The sequence below is a fragment of the Schistocerca nitens genome, chromosome 8 (genome assembly GCF_023898315.1).
Source record: "Schistocerca nitens isolate TAMUIC-IGC-003100 chromosome 8, iqSchNite1.1, whole genome shotgun sequence".
Taxonomy (NCBI): domain Eukaryota; kingdom Metazoa; phylum Arthropoda; class Insecta; order Orthoptera; family Acrididae; genus Schistocerca; species Schistocerca nitens.
The window spans coordinates 538937581-538961245 of NC_064621.1; positions in this window are offsets into that span (position 1 = coordinate 538937581).

A 23665-nucleotide genomic window follows, 5' to 3' on the forward strand; every position below is an offset into this window, starting at 1 on the left:
TCCAGGGATACATCAGCGCATCCGAGATTCACCACGACGGCGGGTTGATGCATGTATCAATGCCCACGGGGGGGCATATTGAACACCTCCTGTGAGAAAGCGTTGCGTGTGGTATGTGGATGCGATCTGTTCGCGTGCGCTTCCTATGATTAACGAGTTTGAGAAAATGAGTCGTAAAACATGGAAAAAAGGAGTTTCCAGACCCACGTTCATATAACATAATTCCGTGGTCTATGTGTGAGAAATGTGTCTTGCAATTTGTGCCGTACATTTTTGTTACGCCCTGTATAACAATCATCACATGCCAGGCACGATATATACATTGCACGATCATCAATGGAACCTCCCTTTTATAAGTAATAACCAATTATTATTGGCTTCTTCGTCGTTAGCTTACTGCAGTTAATGAGTATTCTGCGCCAGAAGCGCGTCACTTTCATTTATAAAGCGTCTTCACTGGCCATTTTGGATTTACGGTACTGTCTGCAGCTCGTGGTCTTGCGGTAGCGTTCTCGCTTCCCGCGCACCGGGGTCCCGGGTTCGATTCCCAGCAGGGTCAGGGATTTTCCTTGCCTCAAGATGACTGGGTGTTGTTGTGTCGTCTTCATCATAATCATTCATCCCCATTACGGTCGGAGGAAGTCAATAGCAAACCACCTCCACTAGGACCTTGCCCAGTACGGCGGTGCCGGTCTCCCTCATCGTCCCCTACGCTCCTCGGAGTATGGGACCTCATCATACGTAGTATCTCTACATTTTGGCATTTACGCATTAAAAACAAAATTTCTTTATAAAATTGGCACGCAATTTTCTTACAGTGCTTTTGCTGCATATTACATGTTCTGTATTTCCTTGCCGGCCGGTGTGGCCGAGCGGTTATAGGCACTTCAGTCTGGAACCGCGCGACCGCTACGGTCGCAGGTTCGAATCCTGCCTCCGGCATGGATGTGTGTGATGTCCTTAGTTAGGTTTAAGTAGTTCTGAGTTCTATGTGACTGATGACCTCAGATGTTAAGTGCCATAGTGCTCAGAGCCATTTGTATTTCCTTCCTTCTCAGCAGAGGTAGGGCTGCACATTCACGTTTGGAAATATTTACCTTTTTTCTTATGTTGCATTTGTGCTTCTTGCACTTCATTTCATTTTTGTAAATTAAACAAAAGGAGCAGCTCTGTAGTTTTCACGCATTACGTGTTCAGCACAGTGTTTATATGAAAACCCTATTTTTCTACATAATCTCCGTTCAATGCATCGACCTTACGCAACCTTACTGGGAGGGCCTGTAGGCCCGTATGGCACCATTCCACTGGTCGACATCGCAAGTCAACGTCTTCCTGCATCAATAACCTCCCCATCAGACGCGCACTGCTTCCTACGTAGCGAGCCAGTGGGTGTGTTGGACCGTCCATCGAGCTACAGACCCCCTTGAAGATGTCCTCCGCAGACGGGGACGAAACGTTGGGAATTGACACAGAATTCATCAACCGACCACGGCATAACAGCCCGAATAATTATAATGGACATGACATTTCCGGCCGTGAAAGTCTATATTTTAGTATAATGTATTTTTTGTTCTTTATCACTACGATTTCCATGTCTGTGTCTGGTAGTAATTTTTGGGCTGTTGTTGGTATTAGTGCTCGTCCAAAGTTGAATAGCTTGTCCTGTGCTTCCATGCTCTTACACGATCTTCGTATCTGGACTCAAATGTTCTTCTGGTGTGTCCTAAGTATCTTTCATCACAAGGCAACATTTTAAGTGGTAGGTTCCTGATTTCTGACATAGGTCATTTTTATGTTGCTTTTGGAAAGTATTTTTTAAGAGAATTGTTGGATTGGTGAGAAGATTTTATGCCTTGTTTTCTGAAAATATTATCTATTCTCTGTGTTGGTTGATTTGGGGAAGAGGCCAAACAGCGAGGTCATCGGTCCCTTCGGATTAGGAAAAGAAGACGGCTGCGCCCTGTCAAAGGAACCATCCCGGCATTTGCCCGTGAATAGATTTAGGGAAACCTAAATCAGGATGGACAGACACGGGTTTGGCCCGTCGCTCTCCCGAACGCTAGTCCAGTATGCTAAACACTGCGACATCTAGCTCGGTGCCGGCCGAAGTGGCCGTGCGGTTAAAGGCGCTGCAGCCTGGAACCGCGAGACCGCAACGGTCGCAAGTTCGAATCCTGCCTCGGGCATGGATGTTTGTGATGTCCTTAGGTTAGTTAGGTTTAACTAGTTCTAAGTTCTAGGGGACTAATGACCTCAGCAGTTGAGTCCCATAGTGCTCAGAGCCATTTGAGCCATCTAGCTCGGTGTGTGTGTTTGTTGTTGTAAGTCATTGTATAACGTCATATTGTTTTCCTTTTCTTTCTCATTCTGTGTTGTTCCTGTTTTTTTTTTTTTTTTTTTTCATCTCGTGTGTGTGTTTGTGTGGGCTTTTTCCCTTGTGTTGGTGATGGCTGGGTGCTTGCTATCTGTGCCTTGATTTTATATACACTACTGGCCATTAAAATTGCTACACCACGAAGATGACTTGCTACAGACGCGAAATATAATCTACAGGCAGATGATGTTGTGATATGCAAATGATTAGCTTTTCAGAGCATTCACACAAGGTTGGCGCCAGTGGCAACACCTGCAACTAGTTGACATGAGGAAAGTTTCCAACCGATTTCTCATACACAAACAGCAGTTGACCGGCGTTGCCTGGTGAAACGTTGTTGTGATGCCTCGTGTAAGGAGGAGAAATGCGTACCGTCACGTTTCCGACTTTGATAATGGTCGGATTGTAGACTATCACGATTACGGTTTATCGTATCGCGACATTGCTGCTCGCGTTGGTCGAGATCCAATAACTGATAGCAGAATATGGAATCGGTGCGTTCAGGTGGGTAATACGGAATGCCGTGCTGGATCCCAACGGCCTCGTATCACTAGCAGTCGAGATGACAGTCATCTTATCCGCATGGCTGTAACGCATCGTGCAGCCACGTATCGATCACTGAGTCAACATATGGGGACGTTTGCAAGACAACAACTATCAGCACGAACAGTTCGACGACGTTTGCAGCAGCATGGACTATCAGCTCGGAGACCATGGCTGCGGTTGCCCTTGACGCTGCATCACAGACAGGAGCGCCTGCGATGGTGTACTGAACGACGAACGTGGGTGCACGAATGGCAAAATGTCATTTTTTTTTCGGATGAATCCAGGTTCTGTTTATAGCATCGTGATGGTCGCATCCGTGTTTGGCGACATCGCGGTGAACGCACATTGGAAGCGTGTATTCGTCATCGCCATACTGGCGTATCACCTGGTGTGATGGTATGGGGTGCCATTGGTTACACGTCTCGGTCACCTCTTGTTCGCATTGACGGCACTTTGACCAGTGGACGTTACTTTTCAGATGTGTTACGACCCGTGGCTCCACCCTTCATTCGACCCCTGCAAAACCCTACATTTCAGCAGGATAATGAACGAACGTATGTTTCAGGTCCTGTACGGGCCTTTCTGGATACAGAAAATGTTGGACTGCTGCCCTGGCCAGCTCATTCTCCAGATCTCTCACCGACTGAAAACGTCTGGTCAGTTTTGGCCGAGCAACTGGCTCGTCCGCCCGGGTTCCCGGGTTCGTTTCCCGGTGGGGTCAGGGACTTTCTCTGCCACGTGATGAGTGGGTGTTGTGTGCTGTCCTTAGGTTAGTTAGGTTTAAATAGTTCTAAGTTCTAGGGGACTGATGTCCATAGATGTTAAGTCCCATAGTGCTCAGAGCCATTTGAACCATTTTTGAACTGGCTCGTCACAATACGACAGTCACTACTCTTGATGAACTGTGGTATCGTGTTGAAGCTGCATGGGCAGCTGTACCTGTACACGCCATCCAAGCTCTGTTTGACTCAATGCCCAGGCGTATCAAGACCGTTATTACGGCCAGAGGTGGTTGTTCTGGGTATTGATTTCTCAGGATCTATGCACCCAAATTGCGTGAAAATGTAATCACATGTTAGTTCTAGTGTAATATATTCGTCCAATGAATACCCATTTATCACCTGCATTTCTTCGTGGTGTAGCAATTTTAATGGCCAGTAGTGTATATACACTCCTGGAAATTGAAATAAGAACACCGTGAATTCATTGTCCCAGGAAGGGGAAACTTTATTGACACATTCCTGGGGTCAGATACATCACATGATCACACTGACAGAACCACAGGCACATAGACACAGGCAACACAGCATGCACAATGTCGGCACTAGTACAGTGTATATCCACCTTTCGCAGCAATGCAGGCTGCTATTCTCCCATGGAGGCGATCGTAGAGATGCTGGATGTAGTCCTGTGGAACGGCTTGCCATGCCATTTCCACCTGGCGCCTCAGTTGGACCAGCGTTCGTGCTGGACGTGCAGACCGCGTGAGACGACGCTTCATCCAGTCCCAAACATGCTCAATGGGGGACAGATCCGGAGATCTTGCTGGCCAGGGTAATTGACTTACACCTTCTAGAGCACGTTGGGTGGCACGGGATACATGCGGACGTGCATTGTCCTGTTGGAACAGCAAGTTCCCTTGCCGGTCTAGGAATGGTAGAACGATGGGTTCGATGACGGTTTGGATGTACCGTGCACTATTCAGTGTCCCCTCGACGATCACCAGTGGTGTACGGCCAGTGTAGGAGATCGCTCCCCACACCATGATGCCGGGTGTTGGCCCTGTGTGCCTCGGTCGTATGCAGTCCTGATTGTGGCGCTCACCTGCACGGCGCCAAACACGCATACGACCATCATTGGCACCAAGGCAGAAGCGACTCTCATCGCTGAAGACGACACGTCTCCATTCGTTCCTCCATTCACGCCTGTCGCGACACCACTGGAGGCGGGCTGCACGATGTTGGGGCGTGAGCGGAAGACGGCCTAACGGTGTGCGGGACGTAGCCCAGCTTCATGGAGACGGTTGCCAATGGTCCTCGCCGATACCCCAGGAGCAACAGTGTCCCTAATTTGCTGGGAAGTGGCGGTGCGGTCCCCTACGGCACTGCGTAGGATCCTACGGTCTTGGCGTGCATCCGTGCGTCGCTGCGGTCCGGTCCCAGGTCGACGGGCACGTGCACCTTCCGCCGACCACTGGCGACAACATCGATGTACTGTGGAGACCTCACGCCCCACGTGTTGAGCAATTCAGCGGTACGTCCACCCGGCCTCCCGCATGCCCACTATACGCCCTCGCTCAAAGTCCGTCAACTGCACATACGGTTCACGTCCACGCTGTGGCGGCATGCTACCAGTGTTAAAGACTGCGATGGAGCTCCGTATGCCACGGCAAACTGGCTGACACTGACGGCGGCGGTGCACAAATGCTGCGCAGCTAGCGCCATTCGACGGCCAACACCGCGGTTCCTGGTGTGTCCGCTGTGCCGTGCGTGTGATCATTGCTTGTACAGCCATCTCGCAGTGTCCGGAGCAAGTATGGTGGGTCTGACACACCGGTGTCAATGTGTTCTTTTTTCCATTTCCAGGAGTGTATATATATACACGAATGAGCGCATTAGGACTACGCAAAGTCTCTGTGGCGTCCGTCAACTTGCCACTTGTGAATTTTGGATCTTGAGATTTCCCTGTTTTGGATATCCTCTGGTGTAATTCCTGCTAGTTTCAGATCTGTTTTGATTTCGCCGGCTAAAGTGGCCGTGCGGTTAAAGGCGCTGCAGCCTGGAACCGCGAGACCGCTACGGTCGCAGGTTCGAATCCTGCCTCGGGCATGGATGTTTGTGATGTCCTTAGGTTAGTTAGGTTTAACTAGTTCTAAGTTCTAGGGGACTAATGACCTCAGCAGTTGAGTCCCATAGTGCTCAGAGCCATTTTTTCTGTTTTGATTTCGTCAATCCATTTCATTGGATCTGTTTTAGAATTACTCCTCTTTTCATAGAATTCAACTATTTGCTTTGTAAGTCTGTCCGGATTCATTCTTTTGATGTGTCCATAGAATATTAATCTGCGTTTTCTTATGTCACTGTGAATATTAGAGTATTGTTTGATTTCTTGTTTGCCTCTGACTCGATACTGTTCATCTACAAGTTTTGGGCCTAAAATTTTTATTATGATCTTCCGTTTCTTTTTCTGAATGTTTTCTATGTCTGTTTTCTTGTTTAAAATTAGTGTCTCTGAACTATATAGGCATTCTGGTTTTGTGATGGTATTTTAATGTCATAGTTTTGTGTGCTTGGAGATACATTTTTTATTGTAGTTATTTTGAGTGAGTCGATAAGCAGGGTCCATCTTTTGGCATCTGACTTCGTTGGCTTCCTATTCCTGAATCGTTTCACCGAGATATTTAAATTTTGGGACTCGTTTAATTTTGCCATATTTTGACTCCATGAATTTTGGTGCTTGTGTGTTACAAGTAATACATTCTGTCTTTTCAAAAGATACTTGCAGGCCGACGTTTTCTTCAGTTTCTTTCAGGAGTTCATTTTGTTTTTGCCTGTTGAAACATCACGAGTTAAGATGGCTAGATCGTCTCCAAATGCTAAGCAATCTTCTGTTAATTTCCTCTGCCGAGAGTAATTTGTTGGTCAATCTTGAGGACTGATTTCAGTTTGCGCCATTCTTGTATCACCTTTTCAAGGACGCAGTTGAACGGTAGCGAAAGAGTACATCTCCTTGTCTTTCTCCTGTTTTGATCAGAGAAGGTTCAGAGATTTCCCCCATAAATTTGACTTCAGTTATTATGTCTATCAATGTCTGCCATGTGATTGCGAGTGTTTTCAGATCTAAACCCTGTTCTTTTAATATTTGGAATAATAATAGACGATCAACTGAATTGTAGGCTTTTTAAAGTAAACAAATGTGCAAACTATTTCTTGGCACTTATTCTCTGATGTCTTAAGATTAGTTTTAAGTTCAGAATTTGCTCTTGACATGAACGGCCTGGTCTGAATACTGACTGATATTCTCCAATTTTTGGTTCTAGTTGTTGTTATGCTCTATCGAGAAGGCAATGGGACAGAATTTTGTAAGCTACGGATATCAATGAGATTTCCACATACACTCCTGGAAATGGAAAAAAGAACACATTGACACCGGTGTGTCAGACCCACCATACTTGCTCCGGACACTGCGAGAGGGCTGTACAAGCAATGATCACACGCACGGCACAGCGGACACACCAGGAACCGCGGTGTTGGCCGTCGAATGGCGCTAGCTGCGCAGCATTTGTGCACCGCCGCCGTCAGTGTCAGCCAGTTTGCCGTGGCATACGGAGCTCCATCGCAGTCTTTAACACTGGTAGCATGCCGCGACAGCGTGGACGTGAACCGTATGTGCAGTTGACGGACTTTGAGCGAGGGCGTATAGTGGGCATGCGGGAGGCCGGGTGGACGTACCGCCGAATTGCTCAACACGTGGGGCGTGAGGTCTCCACAGTACATCGATGTTGTCGCCAGTGGTCGGCGGAAGGTGCACGTGCCCGTCGACCTGGGATCGGACCGCAGCGACGCACGGATGCACGCCAAGACCGTAGGATCCTACGCAGTGCCGTAGGGGACCGCACCGCCACTTCCCAGCAAATTAGGGACACTGTTGCTCCTGGGGTATCGGCGAGGACCATTGGCAACCGTCTCCATGAAGCTGGGCTACGGTCCCGCACACCGTTAGGCCGTCTTCCGCTCACGCCCCAACATCGTGCAGCCCGCCTCCAGTGGTGTCGCGACAGGCGTGAATGGAGGGACGAATGGAGACGTGTCGTCTTCAGCGATGAGAGTCGCTTCTGCCTTGGTGCCAATGATGGTCGTATGCGTGTTTGGCGCCGTGCAGGTGAGCGCCACAATCAGGACTGCATACGACCGAGGCACACAGGGCCAACACCCGGCATCATGGTGTGGGGAGCGATCTCCTACACTGGCCGTACACCACTGGTGATCGTCGAGGGGACACTGAATAGTGCACGGTACATCCAAACCGTCATCGAACCCATCGTTCTACTATTCCTAGACCGGCAAGGGAACTTGCTGTTCCAACAGGACAATGCACGTCCGCATGTATCCCGTGCCACCCAACGTGCTCTAGAAGGTGTAAGTCAACTACCCTGGCCAGCAAAATCTCCGGATCTGTCCCCCATTGAGCATGTTTGGGACTGGATGAAGCGTCGTCTCACGCGGTCTGCACGTCCAGCACGAACGCTGGTCCAACTGAGGCGCCAGGTGGAAATGGCATGGCAAGCCGTTCCACAGGACTACATCCAGCATCTCTACGATCGTCTCCATCGGAGAATAGCAGCCTGCATTGCTGCGAAAGGTGGATATACACTGTACTAGTGCCGACATTGTGCATGCTGTGTTGCCTGTGTCTATGTGCCTGTGGTTCTGTCAGTGTGATCATGTGATGTATCTGACCCCAGGAATGTGTCAATAAACTTTCCCCTTCCTGGGACAATGAATTCACGGTATTCTTATTTCAATTTCCAGTAGTGTAGTTGTTTACATCCGATCTATCTCCTTTCTTGTGTAAAGAATGAATTAATGCATTTTTCCAGTCGTCCGGAATTCGTTGTTTGCCAAATGCCTTGTATTATTTCGGTGATTTCTTTTATAGTATTTGGGCCTGCTAATTTGAGGAATTCCGCTACGATTCCATTTTCACCCGCAGCTTTATTGTTTTTAAGACGTTTGATCTGTTTGGTGATTTCCCTTATATCCGGTGATAATGAGGTTTGTGGTTTGTGGATTCAGGCTCCTGAGGCGGAAATCTTTGTGTTGGTTCTGGGCAGTTACGCAGTTTTTCAAAATATCTTGCAAGTTCTTCGCAATTTTCTTGATTGTGCAGTGCAAATTGCCCATTTGATTTCTTGAAACAAAGATTTTGTGGCCGATATCCTGTGAGTTTTGTTTTGATATTTTTGTAAAAATTTCGAGTGTTGTTTCTTTCAGTCTTTCTCGATCTCAAGTAGCTGGTCCTTTCCAAATTTCCTTTTGGTCTTTCTGATTAATTCAGCTGTCTCTTTCTCTTTCCTCACTGCCAAGAATGTTTTGTAATTCTTCTCAGTCTTTCTGCTGTTCCAATTACTGTATGCTTTCTGTCGAGATTGGATTGCTTGTTCACATTCTTCGTTCCACCGAGGGTGTTGTTTTTTTTTTCTTTTTTGCAGAGGTATCAGTGTTTATGCTGTTTCAATTAGTTTGCTTCTGAATTGCTTCTAATTGTTGGAGGGCTTTTTCTCTAATTCTTCTGTGAAAGGTGCTTGGATCTGGTTAGTGTCAAATTTTGGGAGTAGTGGCTTCCTTTTTGTGAACCTCTGAGGTTTTAACTGTAGTTTGATTCTCATTAGGTAATGGTCTAAGTCTACATTTGCACCCTTTGTCTCTTGGATATTCATGATTTCTCTGTGGTTTGGATAGGAAATTGCTACATGGTCAATTTGGAATTCACCAATGAGTGAGTTGGGTGATCTCCATGTCAATTGTTTTGATGGTTTCTTCTTGAAATACGTTGGTATGATTTTAAGGTTGAATATCCTGTAGAATTCGACCAACCTCCGTCCATTTTGAGTAGTCCATTTTTGTGCTGGGAAGTTTCCTATATTATCCCGCGTCCGGCCATCCTGATTTAGGTTTTCCGTGATTTCCCTAAATCGCTCCAGGCAAATGCCGGGATGGTTCATTTCAAAGGGCACGGCCGACTTCCTTTCCCGTCCTTCCCTCATCCGATGAGACCGATGACCTCGCTGTCTGGTCTCCTTCCCCAAACCAACCAACCAACCAACCAACCAACCAAGTTTCCTATTGTTTTCCTGTATTTTCTTTTTTTGCGTAGCTGCGCATTGAAATCGGCTAGTAAAATTTTGACGGGTTTTGTGGAATTTTGGATTCTATTTCTTCTAGTGTTTCCCATGATTTGTCTACCTTTGCGCGATCTGTTTTATTGTCATCATTGACAGGCATGTGTGCGTTGATCAGCGTGTACGTTTTGTTTGCACACTTTAGGGTGATTGTTATTAGTCAGTTATTTACAGGCTTCACATGAGTTACCGAGTTGAGTATGCTCTTTTTGACTACAAAAGCAACTCCTAAATGTGGTGTATTTTTGGGAATCCGTTTGTCTGTTTTGCTTTTGAAAAGCCTATAGTTCCCGAAATCCATCGCGTTTTCGTCGGTCAGTCTTGTTTCTTGGATTACGAGTATTTCCAATTTTTCTTCGTTAAGGATTTTCTCTAGTTCATACAACTTCCCCACCCGCAAGAGAGAATTTATGTTTAATGTTCCGAAAAATGTTTTGGTATTTGGGCGAAGTTGGGCAGAGGTCTCCGACTCCCACTGTATGCGTGTCAATCCAGACTTCCCACAATCCGATAGTCTGGTTGTGGTGTTGATGGCAGCAGTGGAATGGTTACCACCTGGGGTACAAATCTGTTTCCTGTCACGCCTCATAGTACTTGATCATCACAAGTTTTGACCGTAGTCCAGTTTCACAGGACTGGAGTGGATAGTTCCAGAACATACATTTCCAGTCGCACCTCTGGTGATCAGACTCTGACCACTTTGCCGCTTGTTGCAAGTCAGACGCAGAGTGGATTTACGTCAGTTCATCCGCCTTCTCTGCCATTGACGTTTCCCCTCTTCTGCCTTCGAGACCGTTGACCATTTTCCTCATTCCCTCAGTTGATCCGAAGGTGCTTATTTGGCTATGCCTTATTCACAACTGTTCTGCATATCTACAGGAATTCCCGTATCAGCCATTGGGCCGCGCCGTGGCGGGGTTGAGGGCCCCATCCCTGTATCGTACGCAGAGTTATGCCTAGCTCTTACTCAATTCAGAGCTAGACCCCCGCGTAAGCTGACCAGGCACGACCTTGATTTTATTGTTCAGGTTTGTTGCTGTTTCCTTTGTATCCATTGTTCGTGACTATTGGTGCTACGGCATTCATTTCTTTTTGGTAGACACAGACAACTCGTTTGGGCAGTTTTAAGCTTAGTTATGTATATTGTTTGGACAATTTTAAAGTATCTCATTTATGCTTGTAATCACCTAAAGCTCGAAAGCAAACAGTTGTGCATGTGTGGATTTTTGATAGAAATGTGCAATACCTGCGAGATACAGTTTGCAAAATGCTCATGTTTTATATCTAACACTGTCCACGGTGGAGTCCAACACTGTGTACGGTTGATGTCTCGTTGCCGTCTGGAGCATTACCTGTCGCAAAAGCACTGAACGATAGGACGGGCTGTTTGAGATTGTAAATGTAAAATTAGGTTTATTTCAGCGAAATATCAGGGGGCTGGGGGTGGGTTAGCGGGTGAGGGGGACGAGACTGATTTCCAGTTGAGAATACTTGGGAGAGGAATTTCATTACGGGCATTGGCTAACAACCACGGACATTCATCCGGTAGTCTTGATCGTAGTCGGTGGGTGGAAGAACTTTTATTTTGTTGCCGGAACAATATGTCCCAGACAAAAATGTGAAGGCCTAGTGTGTGTATCGCGAAATAACGAATCAGCTGACAATAACTGTTCCCCTGTCGCATTGCACAGATTAAAGATTGGACGTACCGGAATAGCTCTTGTGACGTATACCTGACGTCAATGACCGTTTAACCTTCACCCACAAAGCAGGCAGCGATGTTTGATAACCCACTGGGACTGCGCCTACTGCAAACACGCCGAGTCAACACGGCACGCTCAAACGTACCGCGGGCACCAGCAGCACGGCGACCCAACTCCTGCTAATGTCATGCCGTGCCATCTGTCGGCTGCGGCGTGAATGCACTCATCGCCGTTGATAACGCAGCGCACTGTCTTACCGATTACGCTCCTGGTGCGCCCCGTGGCAGTGTCGGGAACCAGCAGCATCCTTCGGCTGGAAGCCCACTAATTACTCGTTCGTTATTCGTACTTAATAAAACAGGAAGACAGAAAGTGAACGGTCTAGTTCGCTTCAAATTTCAAAAAATAGGGTGTTAGGGTACCCGTGTGGTGAGTCATTTGTCCGGTCGAGTTTTTACTCGACCTGTAAATGTTTACTTTCTATGCATAATCTTTCACTGTCGTCTTTTCAGGTGCTCATTACCCACGGGGCTGACAGATTTTTTTATTTTTTATTTGTTTCCCTTCGAGTTTGCTTACTATCTTCTTTTTGTGAAATGAAAGCTGTAAAGTTTCTACAAAGATGATATTTCTTTATTTTGTTCACTAGTATCACAGAAACTGGAGCCTGACAATACGTAAATGAGATATTTGTTGTGTTCAGTTTTTCCTCCTTCTCGTCTTCTTTCTTCTTTTTTAGGTATAAAACCTTCTTGTATCCCACCCTGCGCAGCATAATGTCCCTCCCACCGAAATTTACACACCATCAACTTGTAACAACAGCGCTTCACGTTATCAGTAATTTTCAGTTGTTTGTTAACAATGTTTTCCGTGCTTACTGTGTATTAATACTCTACGTCAATATTTACGATTTTTGTGATGAATATAAACAATTTTTATACCTAATAGGCCTACGTAACCTGTGAACATTCTGTATGGTTTACCAGGTCTTGAGTAGGGTCGATAATTGGAACTGTAACGATAAGAGTCGAGGGGCATGAAAGGGAAGCAGTGGTTGAGAAGGGAGTGAGACAGGGTTATAGCCTCTCCCCGATGTTATTCAATCTATATATTGAGCAAGTAGTAAAGGAAACAAAAGAAAAATTCAGAGTAGGTATTAAAATCCATGGAGAAGAAATAAAAACTTTGAGGTTTGCCGATGACATTGTAATTCTGTCAGAGACAGCAAAGGACTTGGAAGAGCAGCTGAACGGAATGGACAGTGTCTTGAAAGGAGGATATAAGATGAACATCAACAAAAACAAAACGAGGATAATGGAATGTAAACGAATTAAGTCGGGTGATGCTGAGGGAATTAGATTAGGAAATGAGACACTGAAAGTAGTAAAGCAGTTTTGCTATTTGGGGAGCAAAATAACTGATGATGGTCGAAGTAGAGAGGATATAAAATGTAGACTGGCAGTGGCAAGGAAAGCATTCCTGAAGAAGAGAAATTTGTTAACATCGAGTTTTGATTTAAGTGTCAGGAAATCGTTTCTGAAAGTATTTGTATGGAGTGTAGCCATGTATGGAAGTGAAACATGGACGATAAATAGTTTGGACAAGAAGAGAATAGAAGCTTTCGAAATGTGGTGCTACAGAAGTATGCAGAAGATTGGATGGGTAGATCACATAACTAATCAGGAGGTATTGAATAGGATTGGGGAGACGAGAAGTTTGTGGCACAACTTGATTAGAAGAAGGGACCGGTTGGTAGGACATGTTCTGAGGCATCAAGGGATCACCAATTTATTATTGGAGGGCAGCGTGGAGGGTAAATCGTAGAGGGAGACCAAGAGATGAATACACTACGCAGATTCAGAAGGATGTAGGTTGCAGTAAGTACTGGGAGAAGAAGCTGCTTGCACAGAATAGAGTAGCATGGAGAGCTGCATCAAACCAGTCTCAGGACTGAAGACCACAACAACAACAACCACAACAACAACAATAGAATAGGAAAGACTGGAGGGTAGTTCATCTCTGTTAAGGAAGCAAAAGTGTGCAAATTTCAAAGTCGGAAGGCGCATGTAGAGCACACAACAAAGGAAAATGCACCAGTTAGTTATCAGTCATTATCGTGAAATGGTTACAAACTACACAGTAACAAGGAATTACTGCCTCGATAGTTCTTGGCTCCGCTCGCAAAGATGCGCAATGTTTAAACGATGCTCTATGACAATTGTTAATTAGAAAAAGGGAAATGTGTGAGGCATGTAAACGCTGAGGCTAAAACCTCGCTTCTTTCGACATCACTGTGCGACGATTCAATACGTCACTTCCAGCCAATGTACTACTTTCCTTAGCATTGTATAACCCATGGGCCAGTATTTCGTTTGAGTTCTATGACAAGTTACTGGCTCGAATCCTAAAATTTACCTTAGCGTCATGATTAGAAAGAAAAGAATTGTCTTATTTTCTTAATAAAAAATGTCAGAGATTTGTATTGTCATGTAAAACAATTTACCGATACTTAAGAAACATTCTAAATTGAAATGTTGCGCATCGTAGCAATAGAATTAGAATTTCACTCAAATTTAACCATTAATCTACATGTAACCTTATTTTGGCAGTAACATCTAAGAAAAATTCGTGATAAATCTAAAATATCTACATCTCTACTCTGCAAACCACTGTGAGGTGCATGGCAGAGGGTACGTCCCGTTGTACCAGTTGTTAGAACAGCTTCTGAGCGTGCAGTAATTATACTAATCTTATCCTAACGATCCGTATGTGAGCGATACGTATAGGGTTGTGGTATATTCCTAGAGTAGTCATTTAAAGCCAGTTCTTGAAACTTTGTTAATAAACTTTCCCGGGATAGTTTACGTCTATTTTCAAGAGTCTTCCAATTCAGTTCCTTCAGTATCTTTGTGATACTCACTCACAGATTAAACAAACCTGTGACCATTCGTGCTGCCCTTCTCTGTACGCGTTCAATACTACCATTTTGTACGGGTCCCACACAACTTTGCAATATTCTAGAACCGCTCTCTCGAGTGATTTGTAAGCAATATTCTTTGTAGACTGATTGCACTTTCCCAGTATTCTACCAATAAACCGAAGTCCACCACTTTCTTTACCAACCACAGGGGGCGGACAAAAATATGGAAACAGCACAAATACAACACATTACAGTGCCTAATATGGTGTAGGAAAACCTATGTCATTCAAAACAGCTTCCAGTCCTTTGGGAACAGATAAGTACAGGTCCTGCATGATTTTCAAGGTAATCTTTAACAGTTCTTTCTGCAAAACAATGGCATTTTCTGGTAACGATGATGGAGGTGGATAGCGACCACACCGACTTTCTCTCCAAGGTAGACCTCAAAGGTTCAATATTATTGAGATCTGTTGACAGCGGTGCCCAGGGCAGATGCGAAAATTCATCCACGTGTCTCAAAACCAGTCCTGGGCGATGTGAGCAGTGGCTCTATCGTCTTGGAACACAGCATCACTATTAGAGGAGAAACATTCTACCATGGAATGGGCCTGATCAGCTTATATGGTCACATAGTCTTCGGCAGTGATGTAATCTAGCTGAGTAGCCAGGAGGCCTACGGAATACCACGATATGACTGCCCAAATAATCACAGAACCCACGGCGTATTTAACTCCTGGGACGTAAACTCGGCCAGAAGTGGGAAACGGTGTGAAACAAGACTCATCCGACGAAATCTCTTTCTTCTACTGCTCCATAGTCGAGGATTTATGGCTTCGGCACCCCATCTTCTTATTAAGGGAACTGGCATCACTTATATGTGGTTTTGGAATTCCATCTCCCCCGCAATTCCCTGCTTATGAAGCTCTCCTCGCGTCGTATTTTTCATTGCAATCGTCTTGAATGACCGTCCGTAACGATAGCTCAACACGCAGTTTCTTGCGCGTTGTGACTTACCAGATTATGTCAATCTGGTTCGCTATATCACTGTAAATCTTCAATACGTTGGCTCGTGAAACACCAGACTGTTCGGCTCTCTTGGTTATGGAAACATCTACCATACGAGCACCAACACTTTTGCCCACTGTTTCGAGGACAGTGTGTATGCAACGTAGCGCGACTCCGATTTGGCCCTAAGCACTGATATGTATTTAAGCGATTTGTGCGGCACTCGTGTATGATGAAGGTGTATGGAGCAGCATGTCCGTCGAGAAGCACTGTTGTGGAATCGTGCGCCAAGTGGTGCTGCTGGTTCATGAAAACGCACGTCCCAACATCGCCCACTCAAATGGAAAACACTCGAGCACCCGTCCTATAGTCCTGATCTCTCCCCATGCGATTATCACGCCTTCAGTCTCTTAACTGTCGGACGAGAATGTACAGAGGTAGTTACGGACTTCAAGTAGCAGGAAGCGGTTGTTTACCAAACAGGTATATTTAACAAGCGGCGTCAGTGAGATTATTGTCTTAATGCTAATGACAATTTTGTATGGTTGGCATACCGATTCTTGGCTGTATGGGCTTAGAAAGGAAACTTTTCAATCGCCTCTTATAAAAATTCCAGTTCCAAAAAAGCAAGTGCGACAGGTGTGTATATCATCGAACTAACAGTTTAATAAATCATGGGTGAAAAACACTAACATGAATTATTTACCCTTGAATGGAGATACTCATAGAAGCCGACCTCGGGAATATCAGATGGGATTCCGGAGAAATACTGGAACACGTGAAGTCATAATTCCCATGCGACTTTTCTTAGAAGATAGGTGAAGGAAAGGCAAAACTACTTTTATGGCATTTGTATACTTAGAGAAAAATGGTTCAAATGGCTCTGAGCACTATGGGACTCAACTGCTGAGGTCATTAGTCCCCTAGAACTTAGAACTAGTTAAACCTAACTAACCTAAGGACATCACAAACATCCATGCCCGAGGCAGGATTCGAACCTGCGACCGTAGCGGTCTTGCGGTTCCAGACTGCAGCGCCTTTAACCGCACGGCCACTTCGGCCGGCACTTAGAGAAAGCTTTTAACAATAATGACTGGAATACAACCTTTGAAATTCCGAAGGCAACAGGGGTAAAATACAGGGAGCAAAAGTGTATTTTCAGCTTGTGTAGAAACCAGACGGCAGTTGTAAGAGTCGAGGGGCATGAAGCTGAAGCAATAGTTGAGATAGAAGTGAGACAAGGTTGTAGCCTATTCTCGAAGTTGTTTAGTCTGTACATTGAACAGACTGTAAAGAAATCCAAAGTAAAATTTGGAATATAAGATAAGGGAAAAGAAATAACTTTGAAATTTGTCGATAACATTGTAAATCTATTAAAGGCTGCAAAGGACGTAGAAGAGGCATTTAACAGAATGGACAGTGTCTTGAAAAGAGGCTGTAAGATAAACATCAACAAAAGCAAAACAATGCTAACTGAATGTAGTAGAATTAAATTAGGCGATGCTGATGGGAACAGATTAGGAAACGAGACACTAGAATTGGTAGACGAGTTTTGCTGTTTGGGCAGCAAAACAACTGATAATGGCCGAAGGAGAAATTATGTAAAATGTACACTGGAAAATGCAAGACAAGTGTTTCCGAAGAGGAGAAATTTTTTAACATCGAATACAGATTTAAGCGTCAGGAAATCTTTTTTGAAGGTATTTGTCACTAACGCAATCATGTATGAAAGTGAAACGTGGATGATAAATAGTCCAGAGGAGAAGAGAATAAAAGCTTTTGAAATGAGGTGCTACAGAAAAATACTGCAGATTGGTGGGTAGATCATGTAACAAATTATGAGGTACTGAGCAGAATTGGAAAGGCAAGAAATTTGTGGCAAACCTCGATTAAGGAGTAGGGAAAGGTTCACATGACAGATTCTGAACATCAAGGGATCATCATTTAGTGGCCGGCCAGTGTGGCCGAGCGGTTCTAGGTGCTTCAGTCTGGAGCCGCGCGACCGCTACGGTCGCAGGTTCGAATCCTGCCTCGGGCATGGATGTGTGTGATGTTCTTAGGTTAGTTAGGTTTAAGAAGTTCTAAGTTCTAAGGGACTGATGACCTCAGATGTTAAGTCCCGTAGTGCTCAGAGCCATTTGAACCAAGCCATCATTTACTGTTGGAGGGAGGTGTGTAGGGTAAAAATTTGTTGAGGGGAACCAAGGCATCAAGGCATGAATACAGTAAGCAGGTTCGAAAGGATGTAAGGTGTAGTAGTTATTAGGAGATGCAGAGACTTGCACAGGGTAAAATTTACTGCCCTCCACGCAATTTCTCGCTCGCAAATTATTCTAGAGACAAATGGCTCTGAGCACTATGGGACTCAACTGCTGTGGTCATAAGTCCCCTAGAACTTAGAACTACTTAAACCTAGCTAACCTAAGGACAGCACACAACACCCAGCCATCACGAGGCAGAGAAAATCCCTGACCCCGCCGGGAATCGAACCCGGGAAATTCTAGAGACAGAGGGCTGGCTGACGCCCACAGTAAAAAGCTGTGAGCTGTTTAGCGACTCATGGAACGTATATCGAAAAGACAGATAAGATGCCATAGATATTTAGTGTTTCATAGAACATATATCGAAAAGACAGATTAGACGCCATTGGGTGGGGAGGGTTCATTGAAGTTGACAAAAATATTGTCCCTACTAAGCTCGAATTTCAGTGTGATGCTTAAGTTATCTGGTAGCGTATAACAAAACTAATTGAAATCGAGTTAATTGTTGGATGTTTCTACCGGCACCTGATTCCGCTCATCCAAAGAAGGTCTACGGGCATTAGCGCGGGAATATCCAAATAACGCAATATTAGTTGGAGGTGAATTTAACTACCGAAAATAGACCGGTAACTCTATGGACTCTTGCAGGGGATACAAACAGACAGTTTTGCGAAGTACTTTTGAACATGATTTCTGAAAACTGTCTTGAACAGCCAGTTCGACAGCCCACATGCAAATAGAAATATTTTGGACCTTGTAGCTACGAACAGACTGACCTTCTCGACGGCGTCACTGTAGAGACAGGGATTAATGATCATGATGTCATCATAGCAACTATGTTTGAAGCTAATAAATCAATCAAGAAGGCTAGGAGAGTATTTAAGCTAGAAAGAACAGGTAAGCAGTTGTTAGCATCTCACGTAGACAATGAATTGACATCATTCCGTTCAGGTACGGTGGACGTAGAGGCATTATCGGACAGGATTGTAAATCGCCCTTGCTGAGGAATCAAAGGCAATTGCACTCTCGTTTCAATAGAGAACGTGCAAATGACGACAGGTTCTAGTTAGTAAAGCTTCGTGCGTTTGTAAAAAGATCGATGCACGAGTCATACAACAACTTCCACCGTCATATGTTAGAAAAGATGTTCCAGAGAACCCGGGAAAATTCTGGCTCTATGTAAAATCTCTGCTATCGCTTCTATCTAGTCACTTGTTGACCAATCCGGTGTGATAGTAGAAGACAGAGAAAGTAAAAACAAAGTTTTAATTGTCGCGTTTAAAAAATTGTTCACGCGGAAGAACCGTGCAGGCATACCATTGTTTGACAATCGCACAGACTCTCTTATGGCGGACATGGTAACAAGCATCCTTGGTGTAGAGGAGCAACTGAAAGAGTTGAAAACAAATAAGTAAGCAGGTCCAGATGGAACCAAATTCGTTTTTACAGCGAGTACTCTGCGGCGTCGGACTTTTGTTTAGCTTGCATGTATCGTGAATCTCTCGCCCGCGCAAAATCCCAAGCGACTGGGAAAAAAACGCAGATGATTCCTGTATGTAGGACGCACAGTCTAACATAACAGTCGCGACACTTCGCCTCGATTTTGTTGCCTACTGCGCCAGCAGCGCGCCAAGCGGCCAGTAACTTAAACTGTGAGTTCGGTGCGATCGTGAAAGCGAAATCGAATAGTAGTTGCGTATTTTGGTTTGTAGAATGGCTTTTACAAATGGGGGCGTAGCGTAGCGCAATAAATTGCACTTCGAGAACTAGACTAGGAATCCATAGAGGGAAGGCAACGTTCTTTTCGAGTGTCATTACTGAGAAAATTCAGAGAACCGGCATTTGAAGCTGACTGCTGCCGACGTACATTTCGCGTAAGGACCACGAAGGTAATACAAGAGAAATTAGGACTTATACGGAGACATATAGACAAATGAAACCTCCTGGCAGGTTAAAATTGTGTGCCCGACCGAGACTCGAACTCGGGACCTTTGCCTTTCGCGGGCAAGTGCTCTACCAGAAGTAAACTGGCAGAAGTAAAGCTGTGAGTACCGGGCGTGAGTCGTGCTTCGGTAGCTCAGATGGTAGAGCACTTGCCCGCGAAAGGCAAAGGTCCCGAGTTCGAGTCTCGGTCGGGCACACAGTTTTAATCTGTCAGGAAGTTTCATATCAGCGCACACTCCGCTGCAGAGTGAAAATCTCATTCTGGATACAGACAACTGTTTTTCCCTCACTCTATTTGCGAGTGGAAAAGGAAATGGCTTGTACTGGTACAGGGTACCTTTTACAAAGCAACGTATGGTGGCTTGCGGATTATGTACGTAGATGCTGTGGATGTAGACTAACATGGAGAGCTGCATCAAAGCAGTCTTCAGACTGAAGACTGGACAACAACCACCGTCAAATGCAACTAACGCAAGTATACTACAGGCTTGGATATGCAAATGACTGGTATTTCAACAACATCACACAAAAATTTAGGAGTAACGCCATGTATGTTGCGAATTGACACGCAGCTATTTTTTGACCCAGAAATTGGATTTCAGTGTTGGTTGTTTGACAGAAGATTGTGTTATGCTTCTTGCAAAAGGGGGAACGATTTTACAGCCCTGCTGGTATTCGACAGCGATAGTACCGTGGCGTATAGAGAATGCCGTTTTTCGTTCCTTGACACTGCTGCTCATGTCGGTCAGGAACCAATAAGTGTCATGCGGATATGGAGTCGATGAGCAGAGTCATGCCAAACAGCGTATGAAGGCGATAGCAGAAACTTTGTCCGAAAGTGTGCGACAGGGGTTGCAGCATACCCTGGTGACTGGAAAATAGTACTAACAGCCTCGCGTATTTAAACAAACAGCCAAGAACCTCGTTGAAAAACAGTTTCAGTTTGTTTGTGAGCTGAAAATGGCTGGTAGAGATGTTACTTATGCCATACGCGGATGCAATATTTACCAACAACAAAGCAATCTAAAGTCTTTCTATAGATTCCCGGGAAATAAAGAAATGTAAGAATGAGCTAGCGTTACTTCGTATACTTGAGAACGTTGTTATTTGTAACTTGGTTTTTGTTATTTTTTGATGTAAACAGTGGGATATGCGCAGCAGAAGAGCAGATCTTGATGAAAAATTTACAAGACGGACCAGAGCATTTAATCAGGAGTCATGTAATATGCTCCGATAATTTTGTAGAGAAGGGCTTCTGAAATAAGAATCTGATAAACCAGGGGTAAACATTGTAAAACAATAAAATAACTATATTTCCGAGCTTTTTCAAGGATTTGCTACGTTATTACTCTTAAGTATAACTTTTTCTCCTCGTTTTAGTATTTGGCTTGACTCTCTTCCTTCAGTTTCGTCCGATAGAAAGGAAAGTAATTTCAGACCAAGCCAAAGAAAAAGAAGGAGAGAAGAGGAAGTGGAGCAACAAGAATCAGTTGCGAACATTCAGGTTTACTTTTAAATTTCGTTTTGCTAGAAGACCGATACAGGACTGTATTGAAAACGCATTTGCCATAGGGAGAGGTAAAGTGTAAACAAGGTTACCCCAAATGTATCAGAATTTCGCAGTACTCTCTGGACAATTACGATAACCAGGTCGTTATCCCCTACACAAAGCAGTAACTGTGAACTCCATGCTGCAGCATTTCTTATTACACTAAAAGACCTGCAGGTGAGGAACCTCAATGTTTGTTTGAATTATAGGTCCATCTGTGATGTAGCCATTGATGGAGTTAAGGATACAATTGATATTGCACAAAGCAAAGAAAATAATTACATCATTTGTTCTCCATAAGCAGAAGGAACACAATGGGTGTAAAACTGATTTCATGTCAAGTGAACAAAATTATCGAGACCTTGACGCTTTTCATATACTGCAAAATAAAGGCCGAAACAAGTAAAATCTCTTTTCTCGACGTTTTTCTCAATGAATGTGCAAAATTCTTGTCTTCTACAATATCTAACATTTGTAGCAGTCATTTAAGTTATTTTTTTGTTTGAAAGCATCCATGGAGTTCGAAACAAAACGGTCCATACACTGATGAGTCAGTGTGCAGCTGTAGAGGATGTATGTGAAAACTGCCTCTTCTTATTGGCCGACTTTATGTCGCTGGTTAAAGTAAATGTAAATAAAACAAATAACTCTTCTACATCCCAGTCGTCAAAATAGAATGTCATATAGCAGAAAATTATACGTATGTGATCAAATAACTTTTGTAACACTGTAGCCGGCCGCGGTGGTCTAGCGGTTCTAGGCGCTCAGTCCAGAGCCGCGCGACCGCTACAGCCGCAGGTTCGAACCCTGCCTCGGGCATGGATGTGTGTGATGTCCTTAGGTTCGTTAGGTTTAAGTAGTTCTAAGTTCTAGGGGACTAATGACCACAGATGTTAAGTCCCATAGTGCTCAGAGCCATTTGAACCATTTTTTTTTGTAACACTGTAAACTGTGACATAGTCAATCACATCCAGTTCTTTGAGAAATAAAATTGTTCATTCCACAACTAAAATTTTCCTTTGTGAGAAAAGTGCCAACCTATGATTCAGTAAACGCCATTATTACATCCATTACTATATGTATGAGAGCCAAATCCAAGGCGTGTCTCACTCTTATTTCAAGCAAGGTATTACATTCTAGCAGACGATAAAAGGTGTTATCATTTTGAGGCGCTGCATGTCATGGCTGTGCATTGTCTCGTACAGAACTGATGTATTCTTGCTAAAGTTTCCACTATTTACTTTACACGCTATTTGGCTCCACTCATTTCCGTGCAAGATCTCAGTGAGCCCACACAGGAGGACAGACATATTGATCGTTCAGTCTACAGGATGGTACAGTGCACGTCGTGTACCTAGAAGCATGAAATGGGCTTGTTTGCAACAAGGCAAGTATGCATATATGGACAGTGCAAAGATAACTGTAGTGGCATATCAACACGGTGGCCATTGTAGCAGATTCCCTTGACGCACCAATGGAGAGAGTTGCGGCGTTAGTGGTTTGGTCAACAATAACGGGATACAGGAGTGGCGCCACGTCATATTTCCAGAGGAGTCCCAGGTCTGTTTAAAGTATCATGATCGGCGTATGCATGTGTGGAGGCTGTAAGGACTCAGCACCATGTCACTGGGTAGAATAAGCACAGAATAACATAGTCGGTTGATACGCAATCGACAGAGAACATGTGCAGACAACTGTAGTGGTGGGGGTTGGGGACAGGCGATGTAGGGGAAATGCCGAGTGCTGGAGGGGAAGTGCCGTCTTAAGCTGCAGCTTATGTTCACTGTTTTGTAAATATTAAGTGGAGTTACTCCAAGCCGACACTTGCATGCTGTCCACAGAAAAAGATCTACAGTCACTTCTGCTTTCGCTGTTATCTAAAAATAACTTTCAGAGAAGCATTAGGGGAGGCGAATTTTCGGTGAAACCTACATTTCTTTTGCTGTCATGTTAAAATTTGCTTCTTTTGACTAAACAACATGGAGTATACACAATGTTACCTGAATTACATGTTGTGCAGACGCAATTGTGAGAATACTCTGAAACAGTGGTTTATTAAGTTTATTAAGTAAAGAACTGAGGAAAAGTAAGGCGAATAGCTTATGAAAAACGTACATCTTCAGTACAAAAATAAACATGTATTGTCTTCACTTATTTTGTTCTAGAATATACTGCATTTCTCATTTCACCAGCTTTTGATGGTCGTTATAAATTACATTCTTTCATCAAAAAAGTCTATAGTTAGTGTAATAACATGACAGATAATGAAGTCTTACAGAATAACCATATAATAAAATACTCCTCTTCTTTGAGTGTTATCATTTGCCAAAATCTTATTTCTCTATCTCAAACCATTTTTCATTCTGTCTTTATCGCTGGCATACACGATCGCAAATGAATGTGCTACATAAGATCAGTTTTCTTGAGATTGGTGACAGACAGAGATCTTCAACTAAGACTGA